Raw genomic sequence first — 13,633 nt, 5'->3', positions numbered from 1 at the left:
AGATTAAATGACTTACAGAGACACCCATTCTAAGGCTTCAAAGAGAACTAAAAAGAATAATAAACTGACGAGCGGGACAACCTTGTGGACCATACCTCTACCTTTCAACCCTTTTTCTTCTTTCTCTTTCCTTTTCTCCACCTAACGATTAAAGCTCATTATCAGAATTTATTTGACCTATATACACTCTACTTGTAAACAATATGTATAGTAGGTATAAATCATTTAAATACCTACAAAAGTAACTAAGGAAATGATATATATCTTTAATTTAGGTTTACGTGAACCCAATGTTTAATATTTGAAATTTCATGATATTTACCTATATAAACCCTACTGTAAAACAATGAGCTTACTTTATAGATCCTTGTAAACTTACTTTATGTATCTTTATAACATTGTATACTCAATAAACTTCTTTTGACAAGGAAAAATCAAGCCAAATAGGGAGCTAATATTGAGGAGAAGTGTTTGTAATATGGTACTGAGAAGCCATCAGGTCCGGGGGCCGAGTTGCTTTTGAGATCTTTAATGACCTGTGAAACTTCTTCTGCTGAGATCGGTGTCTCAAACCGTTCCCTGTGGTGGTCCTTGATCTTGGGGATATTCAGTGAACTAAGAAAGGAGTCAATTGAGCTAGTTGGGGAATCTTTCCCTTCCCTACTATACAGGATTCGGTCGAAGTCATGAAAAGCTTCCATGATTTTCTGAGGGTTTTGGGAACCATTGCGTAGATTTATTTTTAGGTAAGGTTTGTGTCCTTATTTTAGGGGTCAGCCTAGTCGCCAGCAAGGAGCCTGTCTTATCTTTTTGGTAATAAAACCAGCCACCTTCCCAATGCAAACTTTTTTCGGCTATGGCAGTGAGAGCTAGATTTGAGGCTGTGCATGCCGCTTCTAGTTTTTCCACTGAACCTGATGAAGAGTTACGTTTGTGTTGTTTGCTTAGAAGTAAGAATTCCTTCTCTAACCATTCAATATCTACTTTGCAGGCTTTAGGTAGCCTTGAGGCCATTTGGGTGAGTTTTCCCCTAATGGAGGCTTTGTATGCCTCCCATAAAGTGATTGGGGAAATGTTATTTATATCATTCAATAGAAAATATTCCTGTACGTCTTTTTCAATTTCACAAACATGGGTAGGGTTACTAAGTGTTAAGTCTCCAGTTGTCCCTTTTTCGTTCTGTTGGTCTGCTTATTATTAGGAGGAGAAAGGAGTAGTCTTTTATGAGGGATTTAGTCACCAACAGGATATGACTTGTCAAAATAAAGAAGTGGTCTATTCTAGCAAAGGTATTGTGGGGACTAGAGAAGTGTGTATAGTCCCGTGTAGTTGGGTTCATTTCCCTCCAATAATCAACCAACCCCTGTTAGTAAATTTGTTTAGCCACATTAAGGCTCTGCCTGGTGGGATGGATACGATCCCTTCCCTGAGGGCGGGTTTTATCTAATCCTGTATCAAAAGCTATATTAGAGTCCCCTCCATAGATGACCAAGTCTTCAGTAAGTGGGTTTGAAAAAAAGGGCATTAAAAAATTTTGATTGACCCCCTATTTGGCGCATAGTATGATTTGAAGGAGTAGAGCTGGTTGTCAATGAGACCTTTAAAGAGTAGAAATCTACCTTCTGGATCCTTAAATTCAGAAAGGAATGAGAACTGAGAAATGCGGGAAAAAAATATGCCTACCCCTTTAGTTTTGTTGTCAGCATTTGCCAGGTAAACCTGTGAAATTTTATTTTTATTTTTATTTTATTTTATTTTATTTTATTTTAATTTAATTTTAATTTATTTTATTTTTATTTATTTTATTTTTATTTATATTTATTTTTATATTTATTTTTGAGCATTTGCCAGGTAGAACTTGGGAAATTTAGAGTGAATGAAAGAGGGGGAATAGGATTTTGGAAAATTTGTTTCTTGAAGAAACAATATGTCTATTTTTTGGTCATGGTAGTACTGTAAGATCTTCTGGCGTTTAATAGATGAGTTAATTGCTTGAACATTGTGTGATGCAATGCACAAGGAGAGTCTAGGTGTGTTAAGGTCAGCCATGGAGCAGTCTAGGAGGGAGTGCCAATGATCCCCAATCACCTACCTTCAGCCTGGTGGATAATCCAGAGTCCGGGAGTGTAAGTCCATTGTAACACCGTCCAGGATCCTGCAGAGTCGCGAGAGCACAAACATCACTAAGAAAATAGAAAAGTTAGTACAAAACAGTAGAAACAGATAGAAGACAAGTGAGAGAAAGAATAAGAGAGATCCCCAAGGGTAGGAGTAGAGTATGTCCACTATACCCTGAGAGACAAAAATGGTTCCCCCCCACCAGTGGGGGGATACTGACCAGGAGAGAGAAAAATCTGCGTCTCTGAGTACAGGAGGAGGTGCACTAGTACTGCTCTGTCCACAGCACTCCCTAATGTAGAACAATAAAACTTGTATAAACCTTGAGGCATCACCCTCAACAACTGTAACTTTCAATGAAAATTCAATGGAGGTTAAGCTAAGGCAGGTGTGATAAATGCTGGGGATTCTGGAAAGAAGGGAAAAAATTCTATTAGAGAGGGGTTGATCCCTCTAAAGGGGTATAGGGGACTCAGAATTCCAGGGAGTGATGTGGGGTGGGAACAAATTGAGCACCAGCGTGCGAAGGTTATGAGGCCCTAATAGCTAATCTACCACATAGTTACTGTTGGGGGGGGGGGCTAGGATTGTGAGTGTCCCCTGGAAAACTGTGATAACAGCATACATGACTAGGGGGATAATCGGACCCAATAAAGTCAAATAGTCCACGGTTTCGTGGTAGGCCAGAATTATATAAAGGGGAGGGGAAGTTGCTCTTTAGTGAATGGGCCAAGGCTTGATTCAGTAGATCCAGGTGGGCCCTGAGGTAATCCGTGTCCGATGAAGAAGAATATAAGTAGAGGGGTTAGTTATAACCAGTTATTATAAAAGTAGTGTGAAAAGTTGAAGGGAATGGGCTTGTTATAAAGGTGGAACAGGATCTCCGTGAGATCAATGGGTTCATAGATCCAGGAGGGCATTAATGCCGGAAGGTCTGTAGGAACCTAGCCCTAAGAATGGGGGTTAAAAGAGTTAAGTGCGAAATTACTCCAATTCAGGGGGGTAGTCCTTATTTGGCTTTTTTGGTTTTAGGCTTCTGCCACAAAAGGGTGAGTGGGCTAGACGGGGTGGTCGTTTGGTCAGACTTGAGGTTGAAGACTGCGGGTGGATCTCTGGAGATTCTGTAGAAGATTCTCTCCTTCCATAAACGTAGAAAATCTGAAGGGCTTATTGTTACACTTGAACTTCAGCCTGAAGGAAAAAAGCCACCAGTATTTGATGTTCTTCTGTGTCAGCGCTGTCAGAAGGGTTTGAGTGCTCGCCTTCTCTGAATCGTGTAGGTGGAGTTTGGAAGACCCATAATCTCGATTTGTGGAGTGGAGCATGCCCTTTTCATGACTTCCTCTTTAACACTATAATAGTGTGGCTTGACCACAATGTCACGAGGCATCAGGTCGGGGGGGGGGGGTCCCAGGGCCCTGTGGGCCCAATCAAGCACCAGTTTGTGGTGTCATGGTTATGCAATCGTTTTCTCTGTCAGCTTACCTGTCTCCATGTGTTCATCTCTAAAGACCAGCTGCCTCTCACCTGACTGGTTTTATAATCTCTCCTCTAAGCATGGCCCCACCCCAGGCCCTATCAGGGAACCCTATATTAACCTGTGCACTGCAAGCCAGCAGTGCTGATCAACCATTGTGTGTTAGCCTCCGTGTGTACTTGCTGTGTTTCCTACGTCTGATTCCTGTTACTGACTTTGGCCTGTTCTCGACTCTCCCTGTCTGCTTGTTACCCTGACCTTTGGCGTGTTATGTTTATCCTTGTCTGCTAGTCGCCCTGACCTTTAGCTTACTTCTTACTTCCCTGTCGTTCCAGCCTGCTGCCTCCTTCCTCTTATCCTGTAGTCTACAGTGAGCGTGAGCTGTGAGACCCTGGGGGCCACGACCTGGAGCCAGACTGCAGCACAGTCCATCCTCACCACTAGAGGCTCTGGTGAACACCCGCTGGCTCTTAGACTCCGCACCCTAGGGAATCTTCCAACTCCTACAGAGTGCATCTGTCACCTGGTCCCAGGTGATCTGACAGTTTGATCAGCCATGGACCCGGCTGATGTGCCGCTACCCGCAGATGATCCGTTGCAGGGCTTAGTTCGCAGATTTGAGACCCAGGAATCGCATCAGACCCAAGTGATGCGATTCCTTCAGGATTTGGCATCCCGTTTTGAACAGGTTCAGGCCTCATTAGGACCCCCGGTTCAACAGCCTCAACCGCTATCTGCTGCTGCACCAGTCGCAGCCACACATTCATTACAACTGCCAGCTCCGGCCCATTTCTCTGGGGACTCCAAGGCTTGCAGGGGTTTCCTTAGCCAGTGCACGATTCATTTTGAACTTCAGCCCCAAAACTTCCTGTCCGATCAGGCGAAAGTAGCCTATATTATATCCCTCCTTTCCGGCGAGGCACTAGCTTGGGCTGCCCCTTTGTGGGAACTGAATGATCCAGTGGTTTCTAGCCTGTCTGATTTCTTGAAACTTTTTTGGAATATCTTCGAGGAACCGGGTCGTGTCTCCTCAGCGGCTAGCGCTCTTTTACGTCTCCGTCAAGAGTCCGCTTCTGTGGGACAGTATGCTCTACAGTTCCGTATCCTCACAGCTGAATTAAGCTGGAATAATGAGGCCCTAGTTGCAACCTTTTTACATGGCCTCTCTGATAGAGTGAAGGATGAATTAGCAGGAGGATCCCTGCCTGCTGATCTGGACGGTGTCATCACCTTGTGTAACCAGATCGATATTCGCTTTTAGGAGAGGGCCCTGAAAAAAAGACGCCAGCACTCCCCGTTCCTTAGGCAGCTTGAGCTCCCAGTCCCTTCTCTTCGATCCGAGGAGCACCCCCTGCCCGCTGAGGAACCTATGCAGCTGGGCTGGACCAAGTTGTCTCGTGAAGAACGCACTAGGTGCAGAACTCTGGGCCTGTGCCTCTATTGTGGGGCCAAAGGTCATTTTCGTGACACTTATTCTCTTCCCCTGGAAAAACGATCTGGGCTAATACATCTGGAAGGTGGAGTATTAGACCCTGAAATATCACCTTCACCTTCTCGGCTTCTTCTTTCTGTGTTCCTTCATGTCGGCGCTTCCTCTCGTTCGGTCTTGGCACATCTGGATTCTGGAGCCGCTGGCAATTTCATGGATTGGGAAACTGCATCTTCCATGAGACTTACCCTTTTGCCCCTTTCAATGCCATTGGTGGTCTTGGCGATTGATAGCACTGTTCTCCCAGGGGGTCCTATCCGCTTCCAGACCCTCCCTGTTAAGATGTCGGTAGGGACACTCCACCAGGAGTGGATATCCTTCCTTGTCTTACCTAAAGCTTCATCTCCTATCATATTAGGTCTTCCTTGGTTACGGTTCCATTCTCCACACATTGACTGGACTGCTGGACAGATCCTGGCTTGGGGTTCCTCCTGTTCCTCTTCCTGCCTACTCAAGGTTACCCCAAAAGAGAAACTTCCTGTTGCCACCATCCCAGTATCTTCTGCTCTTCCCGCTGCATATAGCGATTTCTGGAATGTCTCCTGCAATAGCCGGGCTAAGGCACTCTCTGGGTCATGTGGCATTCTGGATGAGAAGCCCACCTGTGAACTTGAGCCGATCATTCACTCCAGTTTGCATGGTTATTTACCTTTGCTTGTTCCTGGACCCCCTTGGACGCACACCCAGGATGACTCGTCTACCAGTTCCACAGTCACTACGCCCTGTGATGCGATTTTGGTGGTCGCTGCACCTGGCAATGCTGTTCAGTCGGCCTCTGCACCAGTTCAGCCTATGCCCAGTGAAGCTATCCAGCTTGACTTCTGTGACACATCACTTTCTAACCAACCTGGTCTCATGATCCTGTGTTGGATGTCCAGCTAATCTTTAAGGGTCTGGGGGACCCTGCTCAGACTCCTGATGGTCTTCTTATGCCTTTACCCATTCCTAAGAAGCCTTTAGCCCTCAATTAGTCCTCTTGTCCTCTCCCTACCTCGGTTTCGGTCTCTGAGGATAATCTAAATTACAAGGTTAGTCAAGTTCTCAATTCCCGGCGCCGTAGAGGCATTCTTCAGTACCTCGTACATTGGGAAGGGTTTGGTCCTGAGGAGAGGTCTTGGATCACTGCATCTGAGATCTTTGCGCCTCGTCTGTTGAGGAGGTTTCATCTGGAGTCTCCCTTTAAGCCAGGGCCCAGGCGGGGGAGGCCTCATAAGAGGGGGGGTACTGTCATGGTTATGCAATAGTTTTCTCTGTCAGCTTACCTGTCTCCATGTGTTCATCTCTAAAGACCAGCTGCCTCCCACCTGACTGGTTTTATAACAATCTCCTCTAAGCATGGCCCCACCCCAGGCCCTATCAGGGAACCCTATATTAACCTGTGCACTGCAAGCCAGCAGTGCTGATCAACCATTGTGTGTTAGCCTCCGTGTGTACTTGCTGTGTTTCCTACGTCTGATTCCTGTTACCGACTTTGGCCTGTTCTCGACTCTCCCTGTCTGCTTGTTACCCTGACCTTTGGCGTGTTATGTTTATCCTTGTCTGCTAGTCGCCCTGACCTTTAGCTTACCCCTTACTTCCCTGTCGTTCCAGCCTGCTGCCTCCTTCCTCTTCTCCTGTAGTCTACAGTGAGCGTGAGCTGTGAGACCCTGGGGGCCACGACCTGGAGCCAGACTGCAGCGCAGTCCATCCTCACCACTAGAGGCTCTGGTGAACACCCGCTGGCTCTTAGACTCTGCGCCCTGGGGAATCTATGCTTTAGTTCTCACTGAGATCCATGTTAGTTATCCTGTAGACCTGCTTCCTGAACCTTCCAGGGTTCAATCCGCAGCAGTCAGTCCTAGGGTCCACTACCTTAGCGGTGCACTTCCGACTCTTACAGAGTGCATGTGTCGCCTGGTCCCAGGTGATCTGACATGTGGGCTCGGATGTCTCAAATAAGGCTCTTAATGAGGGAGTTCACTGCTTCCGGTATATCCATAATGGTCTCGGGCAGGCCCCTGATTCTAAAGTTGAGCCGTATCGACCTGTTTTCAAGGTCATCAATTTTGGCCATGGCCCCTTCTAATTGTAAACCTTGGATATGGTCTGGGTTCTGGTTAACACGGTCTATTGTGACATCTACTCTGTTTTCAATGGTTTCAATGCGAGAGCCCAAAAGTTGGAGATCCATTTTAATGTGAGAAGTAATTCTGGCTGTGGTCTGAGCTAGGCCCCTGTCCAGCATCTCTGCAAATTTAGTGAACATGAGGGAGATATCATGTGGCTGTGGGGTGTTTAGCCCCATACCCTGATAAGTCACATTAGGCCTCGGTGAGGCCGCAGCTGAGGGGGACATGAGCATGTCATCAAGTGTCTGGTTGATTAGGGACACCATGCAAGCTGGTGATGTCGGGCCCCCGAGTGATGTGATAATGGGGGCCCCTCCACATACCTCTTCTTGCAGTGAGTCCCGCTAGGGAGATGAGACATCGAACCCTGTGTGAGCTGCCTCATGGAGCGGCTGTTCCACCACCATCTTGAATTCTTTTTTCGCCCCTAGAAGTGCTTCAAATCGTGTCCGTAAGTCACGTCTAGCTGACCCCACTGGCATGAAACAGTTCCCATGGGTGTCTAAATTGTCCCAGTCCCATGCTGGCTTCTCTGGGGTGATACTGCACGCTGCTGAGAATGCCGAATGGACGAAGCGGGACGGAGTTCTGTGATTAAGCGTCCATCTCATAGCACCTTAGAGGTTCATTTTTAGTGTGTACAGTACAGGGGTTTATAGAGGTAGTTACTATAGGATAATACTTATATTTTCCCCTTTATTTTTCTTGCAGCATACTAAGGACTCATTGATATAGTTGCTATAAGTCAACACATGTATTTTGTATTTCAAATCTCATTTTTTCATATTTGTATTTTATAATTTCTTGCATATGCATATGGCTGTGGCATTTACATAATGTCTTTTATATAATTTAATGATAAATGTATTATAAATACATTTATCTCATGATAAATAATATATCCCATAATAAATAATTTACAAATAAATTATGCTGATCTGTTTTACAATTATTTGTTATATACAGTATGTTTATGTGTGTGGTTAGATCAAAATCTTTCCTCAGGAAGGTGGTCTGTTTTAGAACACCTGAGAGGTTCCATTTTTTTATGATTATTATTTAGTATATAAAATATTTGGTGTCTGTTGTGCTCATTACTTCACAATTGTATGTAATTGTTAATTTATTAATATGTTTCCCTATATAGGAGGAATTTTTATGAATGAGCCGTTTTTAGATATTTTTATAGTTTAGGGTTGAGTCTTTTTATACTGTACATGTAATCTTGACTTTCAGGCTAGGATTTACATTATATTTAGTCATGTTGTGTTCTTGTGCATTTAATAAAATGGATACGTTTGAGTGATGCAGCTTTGTATTTATGCAGGATCTTTGGTGGTGGCATGGACATTTAAACTTCAGTTTAATATGATGTCAGTGAACATACATCATAGGGCATATTTATGAAGCAGAAAATGTGACATTCACAAAACAGGTAACTCTTTGCATATAGGGGCAGAAAAATAAGAGCTCAAATGCCTGTAAAAGCAGCTTTTTTTTAGCTGCAGTGTGCATAAGCTCTAAACAACAGGAAATGATAAATCACCTGTGAATGTTTGGTGAATATCACGTCCAATATTCATAAATATGCCGAAATGAATTGCTGTGAACATAAAAACTTTTGGGGGTTCTCCTGCTCTCAATACATATCTATCAATCAACATCTTATATGCATAGCGAATTTAACAAAAGCAGGAAAAAAGGTTAGCAGGTTGGGCCCTGTTTAGCCCTTTAGCAGCTACAGCCACTGAAACCCTCAAAAATGTCTGCACTGGTCCTAAAGAGTTAAAGCTGTAGGAATACACTATATCTTTTATTTCAAAATGTTTATTAAACTGTTACAACCATGACAAAAGAAGTGGTCATTCTTTAGGTAAAGAATATTTATAGTAGTCCCGTTGGTGAAAGATATTACCAAAGTTGATCTACAGATAAGGCACGAATAGTACATATCACAGATTTTCATCACCCAGATCAGGAAATAGGTCCATAGTAAACATCACAATAGTATGGATGCTCTCCGAGCCTACAAGTAGGACACTCAAAAGCTGGATCAGGGTACCTCCCATTCCAAAGCAAGTATTTTATGTCGGCGAGATGATTACCATGAATCACAATCTTTAGCCTCATACACACGATCGTACTTTGTACAAACTTTCCCGTGGATTTTTGTACAAAGGGCGTTGGCTGTAAACTAATTAAGCATACACACGGCAGGACTTTTTCTGCAACAAACATGAACGTAGTGACGTTTCAATGTACTGATGACACTTCAAAAAGAGAACGTTCAATTCTCCGGCGCCACCCTTTGGTCAACTTCTGTATTGTTGTCTGATCTTTTGCATTGGTTCTGAGCATGCATGTTTGTAGTTTGTACAAAAGTCCGATGGTTTTGTGTACACGCGATCGTTCTTTGCTCCATCGGACTTTTGTTGCCGGAAAGTTTGTCCGTTCGTACAGCCAACAAAAGTCCCATGAAAACCGAAAAAGTTTGTCTGATGGAGCGTACACACGGTCGGATGTTGCCTTAAAACAGCTAATTTGCATGTTTGTTGTCATAAAAGTCTGATCTTGTGTACGGGCTTTTAGTCATATGAAGGGGGTACTGATTTGTCCCAAAGAAAAGGAGAAAAAAGGCCCATACACACGATAGGACTTTTTGACAACAAACATGCAAATTAGCTGTTTTAAGGCAACATCCGACCGTGTGTACGCTCCATCGGACAAACTTTTTCGTTTTCCATCGGACAAATGTTGGCTGTGCAAACAGGCAAACTTTCCGGCAACAAAAGTCCTATGGTGCAAAAGTCCATAGGACTTGTAAAGTGTAAAGTGCCTGTAAAGTGCCTCAGTGTGAAAGTGGCCTTACTGTTTTAATTTTTCCCTTAATACTGTCCTAAAATTAATGTAATTAATAACTACATTAGATTTTTTTAATAAGGCAGTATAAGCAGTGTTAGTTGATCACAAAATGCAGAAGCATGTAACAACCAACCAGGTTTAAAGCGATAGTAAACTCTGTAATAAGGTAAGAAAAAAACTATTTCCACCTGCAAGGCAGTAACATAATGTGCTAGTATGCACTGCATGTTATCACATTAGGAAGGACTTACCTTAAAATGATTCCCTCCAGCAGCGCGCTGTCACCACTGCAGAGGCTTCCATCTTCACACAGTGTTCATTCCGGGTTAGGGGACACCGGGCATCTGATTGGCCGTTCCGCAATGACATCACTCCCGCGCATGCGGGAGTCTTGGCTGTGGCACACAGCTCTGAAGCAACAGCCCAGGTATGCGGTTCCTTTAGAGTACATGCACCGGTGATGTCACTAGCTGCTGCTCGCAAGGATATCTCCTAAACAGTACACATTTAGGAGACATTCATTTTACCTACAGGTATTCTTTATTATAAACTTACCTGTAGGTTAAAAATACAAATCCAGGATTTACTACCACTTTAAATTACACTGACAATAAATTAGTGAAAGATGAATTCTGATTAAAAGTGGTGAACTGCCAGATGGTGTTGATCCACCATACATGGAATTATGTCATCTAGGATCCCCAGCTGTATGCTGACATTCTAGCAGTGTTGTGGATTCTGTCATCTGTTATGGAAGTAGAGGCAGGGCAACATTGCCCCCTCCCCCATTTTTTAAGGCGATACTAAAGTCTTGTTTTTTTTTTTGTTTAGAAATAACAAATATGTTATACTTACCTTCTATGTGTAATGGTTTTGCACAGAGCAGCCCAGATCCTTCTCTTTTGGGTCCCTCTCCGGCACTCCTGGCCATTCCCTCCTGCCGAGTTCCCCCACAGCAAGCAGCTTGCTATGGGGGCACCCGAGCCAAGACGCTGCTCTGTGAGTCCATTCAGACATGGAGATGTGCTTTGGCCCCGCCCCTCTCTCTCCTCAGTGGCTCACTGACTTTGATTGACAGCAACGGGAGCCAATGACACCTGCTGTGTGTCTCAGACAATCAGTAGGGAGTGTCCCAGACAGCCGAATCTCTCGTGCAACTTGGGGCTCAGGTAAGGATCAGGGGTGCTGAGTAAGGGGGCTGCTGCACACAGAAGGCTTTTTATCTTAAGCCCTTGCCGACCGGCTCACGCCGATATACGTTGGCAGAAGGGCACGTACAGGCATATTAACGTACCTGTACATTGCCCTTTAAGAAGCGGCTTGCGAGCATGCCGCGAGCTCCATGAGTGTGATCTCACGGAGAGGAAGAACGGGGAAATGCTGATGTAAACAAGCATTTCCCCATTCTTCCTAGCAACAGGACACTGATCGCAGCTCCCTGTAATCGGGAGCGGTGATCAGTGTCATGTCACACATAGCCCATCCCCCCTCAGTTAGAATCACTCCCTAGGACACACTTAACCCCTATAGCGCCCCCTAGTGGTTAACCCCTTCACTGCCAGTCACATTTACACAGTAATCAATGCATTTTTAATCGCACTGATCGCTGTATAAATGTGAATGGTCCCAAAATAGCACCAAAAGTGTCTGATCTGTCCGACATAATGTCGCAGTCACGATAAAAATTTCTGATAGCCGCCATTACTAGTAAAAAAAAAATTATTAATAAAAATGCCATAAAACTATCCCCTATTTTGTAGACACTATAACTTTTGCGCAAACCAATCAATAAAGGCTTATTGTGATTTTTTTTACCAAAAATATGTAGAAGAATACATATCGGCCTGAAATGAGGAAAAAAAAAAATGTTTTTTATATATTTTTTGGGGATATTTATTATAGCAAAAAGTAAAAAAAAATGCGTTTTTCAAAATTGTCGCTATTTTTTTGTTTATATCGCAAAAAATAAAAAACGCAGAGGTGATCAAATACCACCAAAAGAAAGCTCTATTTGTTAGGAAAAAAGGACGTCAATTTTGTTTAGGAGCCACGTTGCATGACCGTGCAATTGTCAGTTAAAGCGGCGCAGTGCCCAATCGCAAAAAGTGCTCTGGTCTTTTGCCAGCCAAATGGTCCGAGGTGGTTAATGCATAGAATGCATTAAGATAAATAAACCTTCTGCCTTTAGAACCACTTTAATAGACAGCAGTCAAGCCTTCCCCATTACAAGACACCTTTTCTATATATTGAGGGACAAGGACCTCTTCTTCTCATCCAGTCTCCCAAGAAGATATGGGGGGGGGTGAAAAATAAAAGGGCTTCAAGATATCCACCCCCAAGTAAATTAGTATGGGTACATTAGTATCCTGTTTTACTAATTTCCAAAAAAAAGTCAAAAGAGAAAACTTAAGTAGTGTCCCCTGATGCAAATCTATTGTCAATCATGACCGTCAGCAATGTAGATCCATCGACAATCATGACAACTAGGGATGAGCTGAACCCCCCCCCCCATGGTTCGGTCCGCAGCAGAACATGCAAACAGGCAAAAAATTTGTTTGAACACACGAACACCATTAAAGTCTATGGGACACGAACGTGAAAAATCAAAAGTACTCATTTTAAAGGCTTGTATGCAAGTTATTGCCATAGAAAGTGTTTGGGGACCTGGGTCCTGCCCCAGGGGACATGTATCAATGCAAAAAAACGTTTTGAAAACTTACGTTTTTTCTGGGGAGCAGGGATTTTAATAATGCTTAAAGTGAAACAATAAAAAAGAAATATTCCTTTAAATATCGCGCCTGGGGGTGTCTATAGTATTTAAAACTGCTCGCGGCTGTAATGTATTGCCGGGTCTCGGTAATATAGATAAAAATCTTTGAAAAAAACAGCATGGGTCCCCCCCAGTCCATTACCAGGCCCTTTGGGTCTGGTATGGATATTAAGGGGAACCCCGCACCAACATTAAAAAAAAATGGTGTGGGGGTCCCCCAGGCCTCCAGGCACTATATGCTATGAACAGCAGTATATATACTATACGGCCTGCCCTATATACTCTGCAGAAAATTGGGCCTTAGGTGTTGGTGGTACCAGAACACTGTAAGTGCAGGAATGGGCCCTGCTGTGAAATGCTATATCAAAAATTGTAATTACATGCCCCTGTTAAACAGGGGCAGAAAAATTTGGCCTTTGGTGGTGGTGGTACCAGAACATTGTAAGCCCTCACAGTTAATCTTGCTGGGTGCAGGAACGGGCCCTGCGTTGAAATATTATATCAATAATTTTAATTACATGCCCCTGTTAAACAGGGGCAGAAAAAATGGGCCTTGGGTGGTGGTGGTGGTGCCACAACACTGTAATCCCTCACAGATACTCTTGTTGGGTGCAGGAACAGGCCCTGCTGTGAAATATTAGATCAAATATTTTAATTATATGCCCCTGTTAAACAGGGACAGAAAAAATGGGCCTTGGGTGGTGGTGCTCTGAACCAAAAATATTGTTGGAAGCTAGCATCATCAAGATTGAGGAGGAATAGGATAGTCACTTAGCATAGGCAGTCTTCAAGGGATCCCACATCCATAG

At 43.8% G+C, this 13,633-nt stretch overlaps 1 long non-coding RNA gene across 3 annotated transcripts in view; it reads right to left on the bottom strand.

Annotated features, from left to right (window-relative positions):
* LOC141131714 (uncharacterized) overlaps positions 1-13,633 on the bottom strand; it is an 85,899-nt gene that overhangs the window by 54,983 nt on the left and 17,283 nt on the right. The window contains exon 3 of one of the 3 annotated variants that reach the window (XR_012242807.1): positions 2,093-2,183. The exons of the other annotated variants lie outside the window; for them this stretch is intronic. This is a non-coding gene — a long non-coding RNA (uncharacterized lncRNA). The remainder of the gene's footprint in view (positions 1-2,092; positions 2,184-13,633) is intronic. 3 annotated transcript variants of the gene reach the window in all.

This window comes from Aquarana catesbeiana, linkage group LG03 (assembly GCF_042186555.1).
Source record: "Aquarana catesbeiana isolate 2022-GZ linkage group LG03, ASM4218655v1, whole genome shotgun sequence".
NCBI classification, from domain to species: Eukaryota; Metazoa; Chordata; class Amphibia; order Anura; family Ranidae; genus Aquarana; species Aquarana catesbeiana.
The sequence above is the reverse complement of the archived record's forward strand: the minus strand, read 5'-3'. Positions and strand labels throughout refer to the sequence as shown.